The 24,587-nt window shown below is 42.8% G+C and overlaps 1 long non-coding RNA gene and 16 other non-coding genes across 17 annotated transcripts; 9 read left to right on the plus strand and 8 right to left on the minus strand.

The window, feature by feature from the left end:
• Positions 1-575: 575 nt before the first annotated feature.
• Positions 576-657, plus strand: trnas-cga (transfer RNA serine (anticodon CGA)). Its single transcript has one exon. It is a non-coding gene; the product is annotated as a tRNA-Ser (tRNA).
• Positions 658-1,689: 1,032 nt separating this feature from the next.
• On the minus strand, positions 1,690-1,761 carry trnah-gug (transfer RNA histidin (anticodon GUG)). Its single transcript has one exon. It is a non-coding gene; the product is annotated as a tRNA-His (tRNA).
• A 677-nt stretch (positions 1,762-2,438) lies between these two features.
• Positions 2,439-2,520, plus strand: trnas-uga (transfer RNA serine (anticodon UGA)). The gene has a single exon. It is a non-coding gene; the product is annotated as a tRNA-Ser (tRNA).
• A 2,093-nt stretch (positions 2,521-4,613) lies between these two features.
• Positions 4,614-4,685, minus strand: trnah-gug (transfer RNA histidin (anticodon GUG)). Its single transcript has one exon. It is a non-coding gene; the product is annotated as a tRNA-His (tRNA).
• Positions 4,686-5,352: 667 nt separating this feature from the next.
• On the plus strand, positions 5,353-5,434 carry trnas-cga (transfer RNA serine (anticodon CGA)). The gene has a single exon. It is a non-coding gene; the product is annotated as a tRNA-Ser (tRNA).
• A 1,034-nt stretch (positions 5,435-6,468) lies between these two features.
• On the minus strand, positions 6,469-6,540 carry trnah-gug (transfer RNA histidin (anticodon GUG)). The gene has a single exon. It is a non-coding gene; the product is annotated as a tRNA-His (tRNA).
• Positions 6,541-7,292: 752 nt separating this feature from the next.
• Positions 7,293-7,374, plus strand: trnas-uga (transfer RNA serine (anticodon UGA)). The gene has a single exon. It is a non-coding gene; the product is annotated as a tRNA-Ser (tRNA).
• A 1,704-nt stretch (positions 7,375-9,078) lies between these two features.
• On the minus strand, positions 9,079-9,150 carry trnah-gug (transfer RNA histidin (anticodon GUG)). The gene has a single exon. It is a non-coding gene; the product is annotated as a tRNA-His (tRNA).
• A 752-nt stretch (positions 9,151-9,902) lies between these two features.
• Positions 9,903-9,984, plus strand: trnas-uga (transfer RNA serine (anticodon UGA)). The gene has a single exon. It is a non-coding gene; the product is annotated as a tRNA-Ser (tRNA).
• Positions 9,985-12,064: 2,080 nt separating this feature from the next.
• trnah-gug (transfer RNA histidin (anticodon GUG)) lies at positions 12,065-12,136 on the minus strand. Its single transcript has one exon. It is a non-coding gene; the product is annotated as a tRNA-His (tRNA).
• A 667-nt stretch (positions 12,137-12,803) lies between these two features.
• On the plus strand, positions 12,804-12,885 carry trnas-cga (transfer RNA serine (anticodon CGA)). Its single transcript has one exon. It is a non-coding gene; the product is annotated as a tRNA-Ser (tRNA).
• A 1,034-nt stretch (positions 12,886-13,919) lies between these two features.
• On the minus strand, positions 13,920-13,991 carry trnah-gug (transfer RNA histidin (anticodon GUG)). Its single transcript has one exon. It is a non-coding gene; the product is annotated as a tRNA-His (tRNA).
• Positions 13,992-14,743: 752 nt separating this feature from the next.
• On the plus strand, positions 14,744-14,825 carry trnas-uga (transfer RNA serine (anticodon UGA)). The gene has a single exon. It is a non-coding gene; the product is annotated as a tRNA-Ser (tRNA).
• A 1,704-nt stretch (positions 14,826-16,529) lies between these two features.
• On the minus strand, positions 16,530-16,601 carry trnah-gug (transfer RNA histidin (anticodon GUG)). Its single transcript has one exon. It is a non-coding gene; the product is annotated as a tRNA-His (tRNA).
• Positions 16,602-17,353: 752 nt separating this feature from the next.
• Positions 17,354-17,435, plus strand: trnas-uga (transfer RNA serine (anticodon UGA)). The gene has a single exon. It is a non-coding gene; the product is annotated as a tRNA-Ser (tRNA).
• A 1,909-nt stretch (positions 17,436-19,344) lies between these two features.
• Positions 19,345-20,372, minus strand: LOC137605178 (uncharacterized). Its single transcript, XR_011037697.1, has 3 exons — positions 20,047-20,372; positions 19,571-19,691; positions 19,345-19,496 (listed from the first exon to the last, which is right to left on the minus strand). It is a non-coding gene; the product is annotated as an uncharacterized lncRNA (long non-coding RNA).
• Positions 20,373-23,258: 2,886 nt separating this feature from the next.
• On the plus strand, positions 23,259-23,340 carry trnas-cga (transfer RNA serine (anticodon CGA)). The gene has a single exon. It is a non-coding gene; the product is annotated as a tRNA-Ser (tRNA).
• Positions 23,341-24,587: the final 1,247 nt, after the last annotated feature.

The following is a 24,587-nucleotide window of genomic DNA, read 5'->3' on the forward strand; positions in this document are numbered from 1 at the left end:
GCAAGAAAAAAATTATACAAATTCATTACATGAAACAGTGGATGGCCAGGTCCATTTAAGAAAAAGAAGCTATTTCACAAACATTTTCCAACTCAAGGTAGAAAATATTCAATAAAAATGTCCATTTTGAGGTATTTATCTGTGCAGTCCAGCAGTTCAGGTGACAGGAGGGTAAAATCAATGAAAATCAATGACAAATCTCTTCCATGAAGACACAGTTACCCTGATAAAATGAAATAAATAAATATTGAAACTCAAATGGCAGTAAATAAACATGCTCTACCATGACCAATATTACCTGTAGAAAAGGAAGCCCAGCTCACAAAACCAGCAACACAAAACCCAAGGAGAGTCCAACAAAGTCAGCAAACATTTATCACTTCCTGTTTAGGCATGTGACCCTAGGGCCTAGACCCATGACAACAATTGACCCTGAGAGTAAAGTGAATATGATGCAGCGGTGCTTTAATAATGTAAAGTCATTTAATGTGTGAACATGTATCATAACTAAAAAATCCAAGTGAACGTGTTGTGAATGAGGACACGTGTGAACGGGGATTTTGCTTTTCCATGGAGTCACGGTGGCCGAGAGGTTAAGGCGTTGGACTCGAAATCCAATGGGGTTTCCCCGCACAGGTTCGAATCCTGTTCGTGACGAGTTTTTGGGGCATCAGTGGTTCAGTTGGCCGAGCAGGTCATCCAATGATCCCAAGGTTGGCGGTTTGATTCCCACTCCTGCCCAACGACCTGGAATGTGAGAGGTGTTGCCCACACAGGTTCCCTCTCGTCATGTAGCCTCAACAGCATTTCATATGTGCTGTTCCAGCATATTGGCACCTCACTGATAAGTCACAGCATTGGTCTTCCCATCTTTTGCTGCACATGTGCGAGCTTCTGATGTGATCTGATGTGACAATGTGCCCAGCTTTGTGTGTGATGGATGTGAGTGTGAGAATCTGATCACAAAATTTTCTAAGGTTTTATTTTGTTAACTAATCAAATTGTTGTAGGGAGCCAGAGCATTTCAGTTTTAACAACCACATTTTAATTCAGTATCCATCATGTGTATATGAACAATAATCTGAGCAATGTCAAGTTTTTCACATGTTGTATTCATGTGTGTGTACAGTTATGAGGATAGTCCTTCAAGCTTAATGGCATAATTGAAAAGTGTTGCTGCTCACTGGATATTACAGCTGCTGGTATCTTGGGATTGACTTTTACAACCTGGGGGGGGGGGGTTCAGACGGTTGTCAATCAGGAGGAGCTTGGTCCAGTTTAATGAGGGGTAAGCTGGACGATATGGATGTTTCGTCTGTTGTGATGAGCACATTCTCCTGGGATTCTGAAGGACATTCAGGTGTAGAACATATGACCTCCCTTCCCTTCTCTGTTTCTAATGTCACCTCCTCTGGAGCACTAAGCTCTGCCTCATTCACAGTTGCTGGCTGGTTTTAAGGGTTTCTAAGTGAGACTTAGAGTCAAACACAAACAAATGAGCAATTTTGTAAAAGGGGACAGCACCTTGGCAGTGCTCCAGAGTTGAGCTGACACCTCCTACTGTCAGCTTATAGTCCAGGCAGCTGTGCGAACCACCGATCTTTGGAACATTGGATGACCTGCTCTACCACTGAGCCACTGCTGCCCATAAAAATTTCCCTTGTGCCGTGTCAGGGACTTTTTTTCCCCTGCCGTGACCCGGACTCGAACCGGGGTTGCTGCGGCCACAACGCAGAGTACTAACCACTATACGATCACGGCAAGCTACTGAGGGACACTTATTGAAAAGAAACTACCATAGCTCTTATAGATAGGGCATGTGGGTGGATGGCCCAGAGGCAAAGTTCAGAAGGGAAGGAAAAAAACAAAACAAATTCATTACATGAAAAAGTGGATGGCCTGGTCCATTGAAGAAAAAGAAGCTATTTCACAAACATTTTCCAACTCAAGGTAGAAAATATTCAATAAAAATGTCCATTTTGAGGTATTTATCTGTGCAGTCCAGCAGTTCAGGTGACAGGAGGGTAAAATCAATGAAAATCAATGACAATCAATGACAGATCTCTTCCATGAAGAGACAGTTACCCTGATAAAATGAAATAAATAAATATTGAAACTCAAACGGCAGTAAATAAACATGCTCTACCATGACCAACATTACCTGCAGAAAAGGAACCCCAGCTCACACAACCAGCAACACAAAACACAAGGAGAGTCTAACAAAGTCAGCAAACATTTATCACTTCCTGTTTAGGCACGTGACCCTAGGGCCTAGACCCATGACAACAATTGACCCTGAGCGTTAAGTGAATATGATGCATCGGTGCTTTAATAATATAAAGTCATTTTATGTGGGAACATGTATCATAACTAAAAAATCCAAGTGAACGTGTTGTGAATGAGGACACGTGTGAACGGGGATTTTGCTTTTCCATGGAGTCACGGTGGCCGAGAGGTTAAGGCGTTGGACTTGAAATCCAATGGGGTTTCCCCGCACAGGTTCAAATCCTGTTCGTGACGAGTTTTTGGGGGCGGCAGTGGTTCAGTTGGCAGAGCAGGTCGTCCAATGATCCCAAGGTTGGCGGTTTGATTCCCACTCCTGCCCAACCACCCGGAATGTGAGAGGTGTTGCCCACACAGGTTCCCTCTCGTCATGTAGCCTCAACAGCATTTCATATGTGCTGTTCCAGCGTGTTGGCACCTCACTGATAAGTCACAGCATTGGTCTTCCCATCTTTTGCTGCACATGTGCGAGCTTCTGATGTGATCTGATGTGACAATGTGCCCAGCTTTGTGTGTGATGGATGTGAGTGTGAGAATCTGATCACATGATTTTCTAACTAATATATTGAGACTATGTGCAATGAAAATTGAGTGCCGAATGCTGAGCTGTCTAGGGGATGCAATGATGTATGGTGCTGCATCGATCACAAGACACTTCAGTTAATTGGTTATGGCCCAACCATTGACTTGATCCAAATTGTCAGCAGTGTGACTTTGTGGAAAGTATTGCATTTCCAACAAAAATGTACACAAGTTTTGCAGTTTTGTACTGCAAAATCTCATTCATGTAGTGACAGGTATTTCAATTTTCAGTCGTGTCCGTTCCTCTTCCCTTTTTGGCCACCTGGTCTGAAAATTACATCAAGTCAACCCATCTTTCTGGGTTTTATTTTAAATGTTATTTTATATTTATTGCTATTTTTATGTTTCTTTCTGTATTGCTTTTAAGGTTTTATTTTGTTAACTGACTAATCACATTGTTGTAGGGAGCCAGAGCATTTCAGTTTTAACAACCACATTTGAATTCACTATCCATCATGTGCATATGAACAATAATCTGAGCAATGTCAAGTTTTTCACATGTTGTTTTCATGTGTGTGTACAGTTATGAGGATAGTGGCCCCTCTGCACAGAGGTCTACGCAGATACGGCAGGGGACGACCAGGTCCAGATCTCCACAGGCTCAGCCATACCATCGCTTGGAGCCCTGGAGAACTGGAGATGGCTTGACATTGCCCAAGTCAGGTACCTCATGCCATGGAGACCACCAGGAGCCCGGGTGGACAGTGGTGCAGCCTGTTCTTGCACCTTGTGGACATCGCAGCCGCCAACGCCTACATTCTTCACTGTGACATTGCCAGTTCAGGGGTGCCAGGGGTGGACAGGAGCAGCAGATCGGACAGGAGGGGGTATACCACACTCCTGTTGCCATTAACACCAGTCAGAGAGCCACAGAACACAGGATTTGTCATGCTGCCTTCCAGTGGACAAACGAGTGAGCCTCACCTAGTAGAAGTGTAAAACCTTCAGTGTGGGACTGTGTCTTAATTTGGACAGAAACTGCTTTACAGCGTGGCATATGTAAAAAAAACAAACAAACATTATTTTAATTTCTAAGGTTAGTTTAATTTTAAAATATTTTTGTTTTGTTTTGCCTAGTTTTTTTGTACAATGCCAAAAAAAACTGTAAATAAGTATGTGTAAACCTTGAATTGTACAACTTTCAGCTGCAGTGATTACGTTCTTGTTCCACATTCCTACTTGTTGCTCCATTTAAATATGAAGCTAATTATTTGCCAGTTAATCTCTGCTCTTTTGCCACATAATAACACAAAAATACAACATCAGAAATTTCATCATTTAGCATAAGGTATCAGCAGCAGTGACGCTGAATCACATTTAACATTACTGAGGAATATCTGGAAGTGCTTTTAGTGGAGATTGACTATGAAGAATTTTTCAAAATGTCTGTCTCTTAATATAATTTTAAAAATTATATAAAATTCAATCCACACAGTTAGGGAGGAGAACCACTAGCATTGACAGCACCACTTTAAGGTTTGTTTGTTTTTTAAATTTAGTATACTTTAGTAATCCTCGAAGGGAAATTAAGAGCACACCCTTAGAAACACAAACAAATGAGCAACTTTGTAAAAGGGGAAAGCACCTTGGCAGTGCTCCAGAGGTGAGCTGACACCTCCTACTGTCAGCTTATAGTCCAGGCAGCTGGGCGAACCACTGATCTTTGGAATATTGGATGACCTGCTCTACCACTGAGCCACTGCTGTCCCAAAAACTTCCCTCATGCCACGTCAGGGACTTCTTTCCCCTGCCGTGACCCGGATTCGAACCGGGGTTGCTGCGGCCACAACGCAGAGTACTAACCACTATACGATCACGGCAAGCTACTGAGGGACACTTATTGAAAAGAAACTACCAAAGCTCTTATAGATGGGGCATGTGGGTGGATGGCCCAGAGGCAAAGTTCAGAAGGGCAAGAAAAAAATTATACAAATTCATTACATGAAACAGTGGATGGCCTGGTCCATTTAAGAAAAAGAAGCTATTTCACAAACATTTTCCAACTCAAGGTAGAAAATATTCAATAAAAATGTCCATTTTGAGGTATTTATCTGTGCAGTCCAGCAGTTCAGGTGACAGGAGGGTAAAATCAATGAAAATCAATGACAAATCTCTTCCATGAAGACACAGTTACCCTGATAAAATGAAATAAATAAATATTGAAACTCAAATGGCAGTAAATAAACATGCTCTACCATGACCAATATTACCTGTAGAAAAGGAAGCCCAGCTCACAAAACCAGCAACACAAAACCCAAGGAGAGTCCAACAAAGTCAGCAAACATTTATCACTTCCTGTTTAGGCATGTGACCCTAGGGCCTAGACCCATGACAACAATTGACCCTGAGCGTAAAGTGAATATGATGCAGCGGTGCTTTAATAATGTAAAGTCATTTAATGTGTGAACATGTATCATAACTAAAAAATCCAAGTGAACGTGTTGTGAATGAGGACACGTGTGAACGGGGATTTTGCTTTTCCATGGAGTCACGGTGGCCGAGAGGTTAAGGCGTTGGACTCGAAATCCAATGGGGTTTCCCCGCACAGGTTCGAATCCTGTTCGTGACGAGATTTTGGGGGCGGCAGTGCTTCAGTTGGCAGAGCAGGTCATCCAATGATCCCAAGGTTGGCAGTTTGATTCCCACTCCTGCCCAACGACCTGGAATGTGAGAGGTGTTGCCCACACAGGTTCCCTCTCGTCATGTAGCCTCAACAGCATTTCATATGTGCTGTTCCAGCATGTTGGCACCTCACTGATAAGTCACAGCATTGGTCTTCCCATCTTTTGTTGCACATGTGCAAGCTTCTGATGTGATCTGATGTGACAATGTGCCCAGCTTTGTGTGTGATGGATGTGAGTGTGAGAATCTGATCACAAAATTTTCTAAGGTTTTATTTTGTTAACTAATCAAATTGTTGTAGGGAGCCAGAGCATTTCAGTTTTAACAACCACATTTGAATTCAGTATCCATCATGTGTATATGAACAATAATCTGAGCAATGTCAAGTTTTTCACATGTTGTATTCATGTGTGTGTACAGTTATGAGGATAGTCCTTCAAGCTTAATGGCATAATTGAAAAGTGTTGCTGCTCACTGGATATTACAGCTGCTGGTATCTTGGGATTGACTTTTACAACCTGGGGGGGGGGGGGTTCAGACGGTTGTCAATCAGGAGGAGCTTGGTCCAGTTTAATGAGGGGTAAGCTGGACGATATGGATGTTTCGTCTGTTGTGATGAGCACATTCTCCTGGGAGTCTGAAGGACATTCAGGTGTAGAACATATGACCTCCCTTCCCTTCTCTGTTTCTAATGTCACCTCCTCTGGAGCACTAAGCTCTGCCTCATTCACAGTTGCTGGCTGGTTTTAAGGGTTTCTAAGTGAGACTTAGAGTCAAACACAAACAAATGAGCAATTTTGTAAAAGGGGACAGCACCTTGGCAGTGCTCCAGAGTTGAGCTGACACCTCCTACTGTCAGCTTATAGTCCAGGCAGCTGTGCGAACCACCGATCTTTGGAACATTGGATGACCTGCTCTACCACTGAGCCACTGCTGCCCATAAAAATTTCCCTTGTGCCGTGTCAGGGACTTTTTTTCCCCTGCCGTGACCCGGATTCGAACCGGGGTTGCTGCGGCCACAACGCAGAGTACTAACCACTATACGATCACGGCAAGCTATTGAGGGACACTTATTGAAAAGAAACTACCAAAGCTCTTATAGATGGGGCATGTGGGTGGATGGCCCAGAGGCAAAGTTCAGAAGGGCAAGAAAAAAATTATACAAATTCATTACATGAAACAGTGGATGGCCTGGTCCATTTAAGAAAAAGAAGCTATTTCACAAACATTTTCCAACTCAAGGTAGAAAATATTCAATAAAAATGTCCATTTTGAGGTATTTATCTGTGCAGTCCAGCAGTTCAGGTGACAGGAGGGTAAAATCAATGAAAATCAATGACAATCAATGACAAATCTCTTCCATGAAGACACAGTTACCCTGATAAAATGAAATAAATAAATATTGAAACTCAAATGGCAGTAAATAAACATGCTCTACCATGACCAACATTACCTGCAGAAAAGAAAACCCAGCTCACACAACCAGCAACACAAAACACAAGGAGAGTCTAACAAAGTCAGCAAACATTTATCACTTCCTGTTTAGGCATGTGACCCTAGGGCCTAGACCCATGACAACAATTGACCCTGAGCGTAAAGTGAATATGATGCAGCGGTGCTTTAATAATGTAAAGTTATTTTATTTTATTATTTCATAATATTTAATATTCATATTTTCATTTAACTTTAAAATATCTGATTGTTACGGTAAAATAATAATGTGAAAATGTATCATAACTAAAAAATCCAAGTGAACGTGTTGTGAATGAGGACGCGTGTGAACGGGGATTTTGCTTTTCCATGGAGTCACGGTGGCCGAGTGGTTAAGGCGTTGGACTTGAAATCCAATGGGGTTTCCCCGCACAGGTTTGAGTCCTGTTCGTGACGAGTTTTTGGGGGCGGCAGTGGTTCAGTTGGCAGAGCAGGTCATCCAATGATCCCAAGGTTGGCAGTTTGATTCCCACTCCTGCCCAACCACCCGGTATGTGAGAGCTGTTGCCCACACAGGTTCCCTCTCGTCATGTAGCCTCAAAAGCATTTCATATGTGCTGTTCCAGCGTGTTGGCACCTCACTGATAAGTCACAGCATTGGTCTTCCCATCTTTTGCGGCACATGTGCGAGCTTCTGATGTGATCTGATGTGACAATGTGCCCAGCTTTGTGTGTGATGGATGTGAGTGTGAGAATCTGATCACAAAATTTTCTAAGGTTTTATTTTGTTAACTGACTAATCAAATTGTTGTAGGGAGCCAGAGCATTTCAGTTTTAACAACCACATTTGAATTCACTATACATCATGTGTATATGAACAATAATCTGAGCAATGTCAAGTTTTTCACATGTTGTTTTCATGTGTGTGTACAGTTATGAGGATAGTGGCCCCTCTGCACAGAGGTCTACGCAGATACGGCAGGGGACGACCAGGTCCAGATCTCCACAGGCTCAGCCATACCATCGCTTGGAGCCCCGGAGAACTGGAGATGGCTTGACATTGCCCAAGTCAGGTACCTCATGCCATGGAGACCACCAGGAGCCCGGGTGGACAGTGGTGCAGCCTGTTCTTGCACCTTGCGGACATCGCAGCCGCCAACGCCTACATTCTGCACTGTGACATTGCCAGTTCAGGGGTGCCAGGGGTGGACAGGAGCAGCAGATCGGACAGGAGGGGGGTATACCACACTCCTGTTGCCATTAACACCAGTCAGCGAGCCACTGAACACAGGATTTGTCATGCTGCCTTCCAGTGGACAAACGAGTGAGCCTCACCTAGTAGAAATGTAAAACCTTCCATGTGGGACTGTGTCTTCATTTGGACAGAAACTGCTTTACAGAGAGGCATATGTAAAAAAAAAAAACTACATTATTTTAATTTCTAAGGTTAGTTTAATTTTAAAATATTTTTGGGGGGTTTTTTGCCTAGTTTTTTTGTACAATGCCAAAAAAACTGTATATAAGTATGTGTAAACCTTGAATTGTACAACTTTCAGCTGCAGTGATTACGTTCTTGTTCCACATTCCTACTTGTTGCTCCATTTAAATATGAAGCTAATTATTTGCCAGTAAATCTCTGCTCCTTTGCCACATAATAACACAAAAATACAACATCAGAAATTTTATCATTTAACATAAGCTATCAGCAGCAGTGACGCTGAATCACATTTAACATTACTGAGGAATATCTGGAAGTGCTTTTAGTGGAGATTGACTATGAAGAATTTTTCAAAATGTCTGTCTCTTAATATAATTTTAAAAATTATATAAAATTCAATCCGCACAGTTAGGGAGGAGAACCACTAGCATTGACAGCACCACTTTAGGGTTTTTTTGTTTTTTAAATTTAGTATACTTTAGTAATCCTCGAAGAGAAATTAAGAGCACACCCTTAGAAACACAAACAAATGAGCAACTTTGTAAAGGTGGACAGCACCTTGGCAGTGCTCCAGAGGTGAGCTGACACCTCCTACTGTCAAATTATAGTCATGGCAGCTGGGCGAACCACTGATCTTTGGAACATTGCATGACCCGCTCTAACACTGAGCCACTGCTGCCCCAAAAGCTTCCCTTGTGCCGCATCAGGGACTTTTTTTCCCCTGCCGTGACCCGGATTCGAACCGGGGTTGCTGCGGCCACAACGCAGAGTACTAACCACTATACGATCACGGCAAGCTACTGAGGGACACTTATTGAAAAGAAACTACCAAAGCTCTTATAGATGGGGCATGTGGGTGGATGGCCCAGAGGCAAAGTTCAGAAGGGCAAGAAAAAAATTATACAAATTCATTACATGAAACAGTGGATGGCCTGGTCCATTTAAGAAAAAGAAGCTATTTCACAAACATTTTCCAACTCAAGGTAGAAAATATTCAATAAAAATGTCCATTTTGAGGTATTTATCTGTGCAGTCCAGCAGTTCAGGTGACAGGAGGGTAAAATCAATGAAAATCAATGACAATCAATGACAAATCTCTTCCATGAAGACACAGTTACCCTGATAAAATGAAATAAATAAATATTGAAACTCAAATGGCAGTAAATAAACATGCTCTACCATGACCAACATTACCTGCAGAAAAGGAAACCCAGCTCACACAACCAGCAACACAAAACACAAGGAGAGTCTAACAAAGTCAGCAAACATTTATCACTTCCTGTTTAGGCATGTGACCCTAGGGCCTAGACCCATGACAACAATTGACCCTGAGCGTAAAGTGAATATGATGCAGCGGTGCTTTAATAATGTAAAGTTATTTTATTTTATTATTTCATAATATTTAATATTCATATTTTCATTTAACTTTAAAATATCTGATTGTTACGGTAAAATAATAATGTGAAAATGTATCATAACTAAAAAATCCAAGTGAACGTGTTGTGAATGAGGACGCGTGTGAACGGGGATTTTGCTTTTCCATGGAGTCACGGTGGCCGAGAGGTTAAGGCGTTGGACTTGAAATCCAATGGGGTTTCCCCGCACAGGTTCGAATCCTGTTCGTGACGAGTTTTTGGGGGCATCAGTGGTTCAGTTGGCCGAGCAGGTCATCCAATGATCCCAAGGTTGGAGGTTTGATTCCCACTCCTGCCCAACCACTCGGAATGTGAGAGGTGTTGCCCACACAGGTTCCCTCTCGTCATGTAGCCTCAACAGCATTTCATATGTGCTGTTCCAGGGTGTTGGCACCTCACTGATAAGTCACAGCATTGGTCTTCCCATCTTTTGCTGCACATGTGCGAGCTTCTGATGTGATCTGATGTGACAATGTGCCCAGCTTTGTGTGTGATGGATGTGAGTGTGAGAATCTGATCACATGATTTTCTAACCAATATATCGAGACTATGTGCAATGAAAATTGAGTGCCGAATGCTGAGCTGTCTAGCGAATGCAATGATGTAAGGTGCTGCATCGGTCACAAGACACTTCAGTTAATTGGTTATGGCCCAACCATTGACTTGATCCAAATTGTCAGCAGTGTGACTTTGTGGAAAGTATTGCATTTCCAACAAAAATGTACTCAAGTTTTGCAGTTTTGTACTGCAAAATCTCATTCATGTAGTGACAGGTATTTCAATTTTCAGTCGTGTCCGTTCCTCCTCCCTTTTTGGCCACCTGGTCTGAAAATTACATCAAGTCAACCCATCTTTCTGGGTTTTATTTTAAATGTTATTTTATATTTATTGCTATTTGCATTGCTTTTAAGGTTTTATTTTGTTAACTGACTAATCAAATTGTTGTAGGGAGCCAGAGCATTTCAGTTTTAACAACCACATTTAAATTCACTATCCATCATGTGCATATGAACAATAATCTGAGCAATGTCAAGTTTTTCACATGTTGTTTTCATGTGTGTGTACAGTTATGAGGATAGTGGCCCCTCTGCACAGAGGTCTACCCAGATACGGCAGGGGACGACCAGGTCCAGATCTCCACAGGCTCAGCCATACCATCGCTTGGAGCCCTGGAGAACTGGAGATGGCTTGACATTGCCCAAGTCAGGTACCTCATGCCATGGAGACCACCAGGAGCCCGGGTGGACAGTGGTGCAGCCTGTTCTTGCACCTTGTGGACATCGCAGCCGCCAACGCCTACATTCTTCACTGTGACATTGCCAGTTCAGGGGTGCCAGGGGTGGACAGGAGCAGCAGATCGGACAGGAGGGGGGTATACCACACTCCTGTTGCCATTAACACCAGTCAGCGAGCCACAGAACACAGGATTTGTCATGCTGCCTTCCAGTGGACAAACGAGTGAGCCTCACCTAGTAGAAGTGTAAAACCTTCAGTGTGGGACTGTGTCTTCATTTGGACAGAAACTGCTTTACAGCGTGGCATATGTAAAAAAAACAAACAAACATTATTTTAATTTCTAAGGTTAGTTTAATTTTAAAATATTTTTGTTTTGTTTTGCCTAGTTTTTTTGTACAATGCCAAAAAAAACTGTAAATAAGTATGTGTAAACCTTGAATTGTACAACTTTCAGCTGCAGTGATTACGTTCTTGTTCCACATTCCTACTTGTTGCTCCATTTAAATATGAAGCTAATTATTTGCCAGTTAATCTCTGCTCTTTTGCCACATAATAACACAAAAATACAACATCAGAAATTTCATCATTTAGCATAAGGTATCAGCAGCAGTGACGCTGAATCACATTTAACATTACTGAGGAATATCTGGAAGTGCTTTTAGTGGAGATTGACTATGAAGAATTTTTCAAAATGTCTGTCTCTTAATATAATTTTAAAAATTATATAAAATTCAATCCACACAGTTAGGGAGGAGAACCACTAGCATTGACAGCACCACTTTAAGGTTTGTTTGTTTTTTAAATTTAGTATACTTTAGTAATCCTCGAAGGGAAATTAAGAGCACACCCTTAGAAACACAAACAAATGAGCAACTTTGTAAAAGGGGAAAGCACCTTGGCAGTGCTCCAGAGGTGAGCTGACACCTCCTACTGTCAGCTTATAGTCCAGGCAGCTGGGCGAACCACTGATCTTTGGAATATTGGATGACCTGCTCTACCACTGAGCCACTGCTGTCCCAAAAACTTCCCTCATGCCACGTCAGGGACTTCTTTCCCCTGCCGTGACCCGGATTCGAACCGGGGTTGCTGCGGCCACAACGCAGAGTACTAACCACTATACGATCACGGCAAGCTACTGAGGGACACTTATTGAAAAGAAACTACCAAAGCTCTTATAGATGGGGCATGTGGGTGGATGGCCCAGAGGCAAAGTTCAGAAGGGCAAGAAAAAAATTATACAAATTCATTACATGAAACAGTGGATGGCCTGGTCCATTTAAGAAAAAGAAGCTATTTCACAAACATTTTCCAACTCAAGGTAGAAAATATTCAATAAAAATGTCCATTTTGAGGTATTTATCTGTGCAGTCCAGCAGTTCAGGTGACAGGAGGGTAAAATCAATGAAAATCAATGACAAATCTCTTCCATGAAGACACAGTTACCCTGATAAAATGAAATAAATAAATATTGAAACTCAAATGGCAGTAAATAAACATGCTCTACCATGACCAATATTACCTGTAGAAAAGGAAGCCCAGCTCACAAAACCAGCAACACAAAACCCAAGGAGAGTCCAACAAAGTCAGCAAACATTTATCACTTCCTGTTTAGGCATGTGACCCTAGGGCCTAGACCCATGACAACAATTGACCCTGAGCGTAAAGTGAATATGATGCAGCGGTGCTTTAATAATGTAAAGTCATTTAATGTGTGAACATGTATCATAACTAAAAAATCCAAGTGAACGTGTTGTGAATGAGGACACGTGTGAACGGGGATTTTGCTTTTCCATGGAGTCACGGTGGCCGAGAGGTTAAGGCGTTGGACTCGAAATCCAATGGGGTTTCCCCGCACAGGTTCGAATCCTGTTCGTGACGAGATTTTGGGGGCGGCAGTGCTTCAGTTGGCAGAGCAGGTCATCCAATGATCCCAAGGTTGGCAGTTTGATTCCCACTCCTGCCCAACGACCTGGAATGTGAGAGGTGTTGCCCACACAGGTTCCCTCTCGTCATGTAGCCTCAACAGCATTTCATATGTGCTGTTCCAGCATGTTGGCACCTCACTGATAAGTCACAGCATTGGTCTTCCCATCTTTTGTTGCACATGTGCAAGCTTCTGATGTGATCTGATGTGACAATGTGCCCAGCTTTGTGTGTGATGGATGTGAGTGTGAGAATCTGATCACAAAATTTTCTAAGGTTTTATTTTGTTAACTAATCAAATTGTTGTAGGGAGCCAGAGCATTTCAGTTTTAACAACCACATTTGAATTCAGTATCCATCATGTGTATATGAACAATAATCTGAGCAATGTCAAGTTTTTCACATGTTGTATTCATGTGTGTGTACAGTTATGAGGATAGTCCTTCAAGCTTAATGGCATAATTGAAAAGTGTTGCTGCTCACTGGATATTACAGCTGCTGGTATCTTGGGATTGACTTTTACAACCTGGGGGGGGGGGGGTTCAGACGGTTGTCAATCAGGAGGAGCTTGGTCCAGTTTAATGAGGGGTAAGCTGGACGATATGGATGTTTCGTCTGTTGTGATGAGCACATTCTCCTGGGAGTCTGAAGGACATTCAGGTGTAGAACATATGACCTCCCTTCCCTTCTCTGTTTCTAATGTCACCTCCTCTGGAGCACTAAGCTCTGCCTCATTCACAGTTGCTGGCTGGTTTTAAGGGTTTCTAAGTGAGACTTAGAGTCAAACACAAACAAATGAGCAATTTTGTAAAAGGGGACAGCACCTTGGCAGTGCTCCAGAGTTGAGCTGACACCTCCTACTGTCAGCTTATAGTCCAGGCAGCTGTGCGAACCACCGATCTTTGGAACATTGGATGACCTGCTCTACCACTGAGCCACTGCTGCCCATAAAAATTTCCCTTGTGCCGTGTCAGGGACTTTTTTTCCCCTGCCGTGACCCGGATTCGAACCGGGGTTGCTGCGGCCACAACGCAGAGTACTAACCACTATACGATCACGGCAAGCTATTGAGGGACACTTATTGAAAAGAAACTACCAAAGCTCTTATAGATGGGGCATGTGGGTGGATGGCCCAGAGGCAAAGTTCAGAAGGGCAAGAAAAAAATTATACAAATTCATTACATGAAACAGTGGATGGCCTGGTCCATTTAAGAAAAAGAAGCTATTTCACAAACATTTTCCAACTCAAGGTAGAAAATATTCAATAAAAATGTCCATTTTGAGGTATTTATCTGTGCAGTCCAGCAGTTCAGGTGACAGGAGGGTAAAATCAATGAAAATCAATGACAATCAATGACAAATCTCTTCCATGAAGACACAGTTACCCTGATAAAATGAAATAAATAAATATTGAAACTCAAATGGCAGTAAATAAACATGCTCTACCATGACCAACATTACCTGCAGAAAAGAAAACCCAGCTCACACAACCAGCAACACAAAACACAAGGAGAGTCTAACAAAGTCAGCAAACATTTATCACTTCCTGTTTAGGCATGTGACCCTAGGGCCTAGACCCATGACAACAATTGACCCTGAGCGTAAAGTGAATATGATGCAGCGGTGCTTTAATAATGTAAAGTTATTTTATTTTATTATTTCATAATATTTAATATTCATATTTTCATTTAACTTTAAAATATCTGATTGTTACGGTAAAATAATAATGTGAAAATGTATCATAACTAAAAAATCCAAGTGAACGTGTTGTGAATGAGGACGCGTGTGAACGGGGATTTTGCTTTTCCATGGAGTCACGGTGGCCGAGTGGTTAAGGCGTTGGACTTGAAATCCAATGGGGTTTCCCCGCACAGGTTTGAGTCCTGTTCGTGACGAGTTTTTGGGGGCGGCAGTGGTTCAGTTGGCAGAGCAGGTCATCCAATGATCCCAAGGTTGGCAGTTTGATTCCCACTCCTGCCCAACCACCCGGTATGTGAGAGCTGTTGCCCACACAGGTTCCCTCTCGTCATGTAGCCTCAAAAGCATTTCATATGTGCTGTTCCAGCGTGTTGGCACCTCACTGATAAGTCACAGCATTGGTCTTCCCATCTTTTGCGGCACATGTGCGAGCTTCTGATGTGATCTGATGTGACAATGTGCCCAGCTTTGTGTGTGATGGATGTGAGTGTGAGAATCTGATCACAAAATTTTCTAAGGTTTTATTTTGTTAACTGACTAATCAAATTGTTGTAGGGAGCCAGAGCATTTCAGTTTTAACAACCACATTTGAATTCACTATACATCATGTGTATATGAACAATAATCTGAGCAATGTCAAGTTTTTCACATGTTGTTTTCATGTGTGTGTACAGTTATGAGGATAGTGGCCCCTCTGCACAGAGGTCTACGCAGATACGGCAGGGGACGACCAGGTCCAGATCTCCACAGGCTCAGCCATACCATCGCTTGGAGCCCCGGAGAACTGGAGATGGCTTGACATTGCCCAAGTCAGGTACCTCATGCCATGGAGACCACCAGGAGCCCGGGTGGACAGTGGTGCAGCCTGTTCTTGCACCTTGCGGACATCGCAGCCGCCAACGCCTACATTCTGCACTGTGACATTGCCAGTTCAGGGGTGCCAGGGGTGGACAGGAGCAGCAGATCGGACAGGAGGGGGGTATACCACACTCCTGTTGCCATTAACACCAGTCAGCGAGCCACTGAACACAGGATTTGTCATGCTGCCTTCCAGTGGACAAACGAGTGAGCCTCACCTAGTAGAAATGTAAAACCTTCCATGTGGGACTGTGTCTTCATTTGGACAGAAACTGCTTTACAGAGAGGCATATGTAAAAAAAAAAAACTACATTATTTTAATTTCTAAGGTTAGTTTAATTTTAAAATATTTTTGGGGGGTTTTTTGCCTAGTTTTTTTGTACAATGCCAAAAAAACTGTATATAAGTATGTGTAAACCTTGAATTGTACAACTTTCAGCTGCAGTGATTACGTTCTTGTTCCACATTCCTACTTGTTGCTCCATTTAAATATGAAGCTAATTATTTGCCAGTAAATCTCTGCTCCTTTGCCACATAATAACACAAAAATACAACATCAGAAATTTTATCATTTAACATAAGCTATCAGCAGCAGTGACGCTGAATCACATTTAACATTACTGAGGAATATCTGGAAGTGCTTTTAGTGGAGATTGACTATGAAGAATTTTTCAAAATGTCTGTCTCTTAATATAATTTTAAAAATTATATAAAATTCAATCCGCACAGTTAGGGAGGAGAACCACTAGCATTGACAGCACCACTTTAGGGTTTTTTTGTTTTTTAAATTTAGTATACTTTAGTAATCCTCGAAGAGAAATTAAGAGCACACCCTTAGAAACACAAACAAATGAGCAACTTTGTAAAGGTGGACAGCACCTTGGCAGTGCTCCAGAGGTGAGCTGACACCTCCTACTGTCAAATTATAGTCATGGCAGCTGGGCGAACCACTGATCTTTGGAACATTGCATGACCCGCTCTAACACTGAGCCACTGCTGCCCCAAAAGCTTCCCTTGTGCCGCATCAGGGACTTTTTTTCCCCTGCCGTGACCCGGATTCGAACCGGGGTTGCTGCGGCCACAACGCAGAGTACTAACCACTATACGATCACGGCAAGCTACTGAGGGACACTTATTGAAAAGAAACTACCAAAGCTCTTATAGATGGGGCATGTGGGTGGATGGCCCAGAGGCAAAGTTCAGAAGGGCAAGAAAAAAATTATACAAATTCATTACATGAAACAGTGGATGGCCTGGTCCATTTAAGAAAAAGAAGCTATTTCACAAACATTTTCCAACTCAAGGTAGAAAATATTCAATAAAAATGTCCATTTTGAGGTATTTATCTGTGCAGTCCAGCAGTTCAGGTGACAGGAGGGTAAAATCAATGAAAATCAATGACAATCAATGACAAATCTCTTCCATGAAGACACAGTTACCCTGATAAAATGAAATAAATAAATATTGAAACTCAAATGGCAGTAAATAAACATGCTCTACCATGACCAACATTACCTGCAGAAAAGGAAACCCAGCTCACACAACCAGCAACACAAAACACAAGGAGAGTCTAACAAAGTCAGCAAACATTTATCACTTCCTGTTTAGGCATGTGACCCTAGGGCCTAGACCCATGACAACAATTGACCCTGAGCGTAAAGTGAATATGATGCAGCGGTGCTTTAATAATGTAAAGTTATTTTATTTTATTATTTCATAATATTTAATATTCATATTTTCATTTAACTTTAAAATATCTGATTGTTACGGTAAAATAATAATGTGAAAATGTATCATAACTAAAAAATCCAAGTGAACGTGTTGTGAATGAGGACGCGTGTGAACGGGGATTTTGCTTTTCCATGGAGTCACGGTGGCCGAGAGGTTAAGGCGTTGGACTTGAAATCCAATGGGGTTTCCCCGCACAGGTTCGAATCCTGTTCGTGACGAGTTTTTGGGGGCATCAGTGGTTCAGTTGGCCGAGCAGGTCATCCAATGATCCCAAGGTTGGAGGTTTGATTCCCACTCCTGCCCAACCACTCGGAATGTGAGAGGTGTTGCCCACACAGGTTCCCTCTCGTCATGTAGCCTCAACAGCATTTCATATGTGCTGTTCCAGGGTGTTGGCACCTCACTGATAAGTCACAGCATTGGTCTTCCCATCTTTTGCTGCACATGTGCGAGCTTCTGATGTGATCTGATGTGACAATGTGCCCAGCTTTGTGTGTGATGGATGTGAGTGTGAGAATCTGATCACATGATTTTCTAACCAATATATCGAGACTATGTGCAATGAAAATTGAGTGCCGAATGCTGAGCTGTCTAGCGAATGCAATGATGTAAGGTGCTGCATCGGTCACAAGACACTTCAGTTAATTGGTTATGGCCCAACCATTGACTTGATCCAAATTGTCAGCAGTGTGACTTTGTGGAAAGTATTGCATTTCCAACAAAAATGTACTCAAGTTTTGCAGTTTTGTACTGCAAAATCTCATTCATGTAGTGACAGGTATTTCAATTTTCAGTCGTGTCCGTTCCTCCTCCCTTTTTGGCCACCTGGTCTGAAAATTACATCAAGTCAACCCATCTTTCTGGGTTTTATTTTAAATGTTATTTTATATTTATTGCTATTTGCATTGCTTTTAAGGTTTTATTTTGTTAACTGACTAATCAAATTGTTGTAGGGAGCCAGAGCATTTCAGTTTTAACAACCACATTTAAATTCACTATCCATCATGTGCATATGAACAATAATCTGAGCAATGTCAAGTTTTTCACATGTTGTTTTCATGTGTGTGTACAGTTATGAGGATAGTGGCCCCTCTGCACAGAGGTCTACCCAGATACGGCAGGGGACGACCAGGTCCAGATCTCCACAGGCTCAGCCATACCATCGCTTGGAGCCCTGGAGAACTGGAGATGGCTTGACATTGCCCAAGTCAGGTACCTCATGCCATGGAGACCACCAGGAGCCCGGGTGGACAGTGGTGCAGCCTGTTCTTGCACCTTGTGGACATCGCAGCCGCCAACGCCTACATTCTTCACTGTGACATTGCCAGTTCAGAGGTGCCAGGGGTGGACAGGAGCAGCAGATCGGACAGGAGGGGGGTATACCACACTCCTGTTGCCATTAACACCAGTCAGCGAGCCACAGAACACAGGATTTGTCATGCTGCCTTCCAGTGGACAAACGAGTGAGCCTCACCTAGTAGAAGTGTAAAACCTTCCATGTGGGACTGTGTCTTCATTTGGACAGAAACTGCTTTACAGAGAGGCATATGTAAAAAAAAAAAACTACATTATTTTAATTTCCAAGGTTAGTTTAATTTTAAAATATTTTTGTTTGTTTTTTGCCTAGTGTTTTTGTACAATGCCAAAAAAACTGTAAATAAGTATGTGTAAACCTTGAATTGTACAACTTTCAGCTGCAGTGATTACGTTCTTGTTCCACATTCCTACTTGTTGCTTCATTTAAATATGAAGCTAATTATTTGCCAGTTAATCTCTGCTCCTTTTCCACATAATAACACAAAAATACAACATCAGAAATTTCATCATTTAACATAAGGTATCAGCAGCAGTGACGCTGAATCACATTTAACATTACTGAGAAATATCTGGAAGTGCTTTTAGTGGAGATTGACTATAAAGAGCTTTTCAAAATGTCCGTCCCTTAATATAACCTTAGTATTTTAAAAATTATATAAAATTGAATCCACTAATAAAGCAGCCTTTAAAGAGTTGCATCTGACCCTCGCTGAAATTCAAAGCCAGTTTGCCTTCAGGATGGGCAGTTATACATGTCTGCTTCTCTCAGTCCATGGACTTATCACTCCAAGCCATTGACTTTCTCTTTGCCAGTTCCATCCAGGACGGCTGGCCACTGTCAGACACGGACTGCAAAGCTGATGTTATTGTGGGTGAAGAGGAGGGTGATGAAGATGACGGCACATTTTTCCACAGCCATTTGTCCTCACGAGTTCTGTCAGGAACTTTGATAGGACCGGTATCTGAAAGAGAAATACTCGACTATTGAACACCACCCTGGTATCCTTGCAGTTACAATAAATGTGTGTCGTTGCACCTGTAGGATTCATCACTTGTCTTCCATCTGGTTTATTTTCTTTGATTTGAGATGCTGATTTGGCTGAGGCGGGGGGTTCACCTGAGGTCGGAGCCTCTGTTTGCTCTTTCTTCATGTCCACCTGATGAAAAGTGCAAATGAAATCATCTGCTAGGGATAAAATCGGTTTAAAATTGGTCATACTGTATTTTTATTTTACTCAGAACATATTCCATGAATATCTTTAAGCAACATAAATCTGATTTTGTCAAACAAGAACTAGATGTAACAGAAGCTGATGGTGTTTGGTTCTCGCACCAGCAGACCTCTATTTCAGAAGATAAAAAATAAATTTGAGACTGGGTGCCTTCAGCAGTGTTGGGGTGTCCAAAGACACGAGACACTTGGTTTCTGGTTGGTTTCTGATTTTCATGGGATTTGCCACTAACTCATTTACATTTAAACATAGTAATTGTTTACAAAGAAGTACCACAAACCCCCTTGGTTCCAGGTGGAGTTGTCCATTCGGCCCGTCTCTCCAAAAAGGCAGACCTCTGGCCTGCAGACCCAACCCAGAGGCCATATCTGGGTTGAAGTGATGAAGTCTCTTTCTGTTGCATGCTGGCCTCTCCTTCTATTCTTCTCAAGACAGAACCTGAAAGAGGAGCTGGTGCTGATGACGTGGTAGGAACTGATGCTGGAGATGGTATGGATTTTACAATGTTGACAGGATGAAGACTTTGATTTCTCCAGGGGGGTTGCTGCTTGCTTGAAGAAAGGTTAGATTGAGCACTAGACTGTGTGACACTCTCTTGTGTCTCTGTTTGTGTGTTGTTTTGTACAGACACACACTGTGAGGCAGGATTTGTATTTGGACGTGACTGAGATTCATTTGTTTGTTTTGATGTCTGTGTTTCTCGAGAGATGTTTGAGTGAGCAGATGTCCCTGATATCTTTTGTTGCACACCCATTAGTGATGGTTTGATAGTCTGTCCTTCGCTTCTACTTTGTGCCGTTTCTGCCTGGCCTGCATCAGTTAATGGTGGGTTTGCTGCTTCTAGTGGAGTTTTACTCTGTTGTATTGTCACAGTCTTTGTCTGTACTTGTGTTCCAGTCAGTGTCTCTGCTTCATTTGACGTCTGTGCTGATGGTCGAGTTGCTGCCTGCATGCTTGTAAATTCTCTGGGAAATTTACTTGTAAAAAGCTGTTGGAGGCTTCTGGTCTTTTCTCTTGCCAAGCTCATCCAAGACACCTCAAATGGAGCCGGCTGGGGGAAAGACTTGGGATCCTGAGGTGTTGCAAAGGCAGAATCAACTTGTCCGGGATTTGGGCAGGTTGTTTCCAGTTCCTTTTGTATGTTGGGGGGATTGCAGGTCAATGGAGAGGAATGCTTGACTGGAACAGAGGAACCAGATGAAGCTGGATCTGAGGAGTGACAGTTTAGACAATTGTGGTAGCTCAGTAAGGTAAAGTTTTTGCAGTGATCAGTAAACAGGTGTAGCCCTAATAATAACTCTGCAGTGATTAATCACATTGTGAAAAACTCAACATGCCTCAGATTAATGTAGAAAAAATAGTTTCACAGAATATAAATCATTTTAAAGTGAACACGATGAATCAATGAGAGTTCTCACCTGTCCCTGTGAGGTGTCCAGAAGTGGATGGTGTACAAGAGATGTTTGTTGACGGTGTTTTAAACAGATCAATGGCATTCTGGAATATTTCCTTCCCTTTTTGTTTGTCAAATTGCTCCTCAAACCCTGATGGTTTTGGATGATGAATAGAAGAGGCATTAGATCGAAATCTCTGGGATGTAGAGCGCAGTTTAATACCAAATGCTGGCTTTCCTTCATCCTCCCCGACCTCCTGCGCCTCCACCGCCTGCTCCACCACCTCCGGCCTGCTCTCCAGCTTCACTGCACTTATAGTTACACCTTTTGGTGTAATTGATTCCTCCTTTTTGAGGTTGTCCTTCTTGTCCCATAGAACCCCTGAACTTCTGTGGGCTCTCACAACGATGGGACCCTCTGTTGGCTGTATGTCTCTATGTTCTGCCTTTTCCTTCATGCTTGACCAGGATTTATCCTCTGGTCTTTGCCTGGCTTCAGTCTGTTCCAGCACCTCCACAAAACTGCTTGACTGGGGTCTTTCTCCACTTCTGTTTTTGGCAGCCGTGATGGAGAAATGGAATGACCCAGATCCCTGGACTGACCTCTTTATTACTCTTGTGCTTTCTGTTATTATTTGAATCTGCTGGTGAACGGAGGACGACTTCTTTGCCATCTCCGAGCTGAGAGTAGTAGAGAGCTGGTCGGACGAGAATTGAGTCCCTTCAGCCTTGTTGAGTGTATCTTTCTTGTCATGAGACATGAGTGGTTTCTCAGACCCTTCTTTTCTTTGGTCCTTCAGGCTTAATGGCATAATTGAAAAGTGTTGCTGCTCACTGGATATTACATCTGCTGGTATCTCAGGATTAACTTTTACAACCTGGGGGGGTTCAGACGATTCTCTATCAGGAGGAGCTTGGTCCAGTTTAATAAGGGCTAAGCTGGATGCTATGGATGTTTCGTCTGTTGTGATGAGCACGTTCTCCTGGGATTCTGAAGGACATTCAGGTGTAGAACATATGACTTCCCTTCCCTTCTCTGTTTCTAATGTCAACTCTTCTAGAGCACTAAGCTCTTCCTCATTCACAGTTGCTGGCTGGCCGATGGTTTTAAGGGTTTCTAAGTGAGACTTAGAGTCAAACACAAACAAACACAAACAAATGAGCAATTTTGGAAAAGGGGACAGCACCTTGGCAGTGCTCCAGAGGTGAGCTGACACCTCCTACTGTCAGCTTATGGTCCAGGCAGCTGGGCGAACCACTGATCTTTGGAACATTGGATGACCTGCTCTACCACTGAGCCACTGCTGCCCCAAAAACTTCCCTTGTGCCGTGTCAGGGACTTCTTTCCCCTGCCGTGACCCGGATTCGAACCGGGGTTGCTGCAGCCACAACGCAGAGTACTAACCACTATACGATCACAGCAAGCTACTGAGGGACACTTATTGAAAAGAAACTAACAAAGCTCTTATAGATGGGGCATGTGGGTGGATGGCCCAGAGGCAAAGTTCAGAAGGGCAAGAAAAAAAATATACAAATTCATTACATGAAACAGTGGATGGCCTGGTCCATTTAAGAAAAAGAAACTATTTCACAAACATTTTCCAACTCAAGGTAGAAAATATTCAATAAAAATGTCCATTTTGAGGTATTTATCTGTGCAGTCCAGCAGTTCAGATGACAGGAGGGTAATATCAATGAAGATCAATGACAATCAATGACAAATCTCTTCCATGAAGACACAGTTACCCTGATAAAATGAAATAAATAAATATTGAAACTCAAATGGCAGTAAATAAACATGCTCTACCATGACCAACATTACCTGCAGAAAAGGAAGCCCAGCTCACACAACCAGCAACACAAAACACAAGGAGAGTCTAACAAAGTCAGCAAACATTTATAACTTCCTGTTTAGGCATGTGACCCTAGGGCCTAGACCCACGACAACAATTGACCCTGAGCGTTAAGTGAATATGATGCATCGGTGCTTTAATAATGTAAAGTCATTTTATGTGTGAACATGTATCATAACTAAAAAATCCAAGTGAACGTGTTGTGAATTAGGACGCGTGTGAACGGGGATTTTGCTTTTCCATGGAGTCACGGTGGCCGAGAGGTTAAGGCGTTGGACTCGAAATCCAATGGGGTTTCCCCGCACAGGTTCGAATCCTGTTCGTGACGAGTTTTTGGGGGCGGCAGTGGTTCAGTTGGCAGAGCAGGTCGTCCAATGATCCCAAGGTTGGCGGCTTGATTCCCACTCCTGCCCAACCACCCGGTATGTGAGAGGTGTTGCCCACACAGGTTCCCTCTCGTCATGTAGCCTCAACAGCATTTCATATGTGCTGTTACAGCGTGTTGGCACCTCACAGATAAGTCACAGCATTGGTCTTCCCATCTTTTGCTGCACATGTGCGAGCTTCTGATGTGATCTGATGTGACAATGTGCCCAGCTTTGTGTGTGATGGATGTGAGTGTGAGAATCTGATCACATGATTTTCTAACTAATATATTGAGACTATGTGCAATTAAAATTGAGTGCCGAATGCTGAGCTGTCTAGCTGATGCAATGATGTAAGGTGCTGCATCGGTCACAAGACACTTCAGTTAATTGGTTATGGCCCAACCATTGACTTGATCCAAATTGTCAGCAGTGTGACTTTGTGGAAAGTATTGCATTTCCAACAAAAATGTACACAAGTTTTGCAGTTTTGTACTGCAAAATCTCATTCATGTAGTGACAGGTATTTCAATTTTCAGTCGTGTCCGTCCCTCCTCCCTTTCTGGCCACCTGGTCTGAAAATTACATCAAGTCAACCCATCTTTCTGGGTTTATTTTAAATGTTATTTTATATTTATTGCTATTTTTATGTTTCTTTCTGTTTCTGTTGTTGTAGGGAGCCAGAGCATTTCAGTTTTAACAACCACATTTGAATTCACTATCCGTCATGTGCATATGAACAATAATCTGAGCAATGTCAAGTTTTTCACATGTTGTTTTCATGTGTGTGTACAGTTATGAGGATAGTGGCCCCTCTGCACAGAGGTCTACCCAGATACGGCAGGGGAGGACCAGGTCCAGATCTCCACAGGCTCAGCCATACCATTGCTTGGAGCCCTGGAGAACTGGAGATGCCTTGACATTGCCCAAGTCAGGTACCTCATGCCATGGAGACCACCAGGAGCCCGGGTGGACAGTGGTGCAGCCTGTTCTTGCACCTTGTGGACATCGCAGCCGCCAACGCCTACATTCTTCACTGTGACATTGCCAGTTCAGGGGTGCCAGGGGTGGACAGGAGCAGCGGATCGGACAGGAGGGGGGTATACCACACTCCTGTTGCCATTAACACCAGTCAGAGAGCCACAGAACACAGGATTTGTCATGCTGCCTTCCAGTGGTCAAACGAGTGATCCTCACCTAGTAGAAGTGT

Source organism: Antennarius striatus, chromosome 12, assembly GCF_040054535.1.
Source record: "Antennarius striatus isolate MH-2024 chromosome 12, ASM4005453v1, whole genome shotgun sequence".
Taxonomy (NCBI): Eukaryota; Metazoa; Chordata; class Actinopteri; order Lophiiformes; family Antennariidae; genus Antennarius; species Antennarius striatus.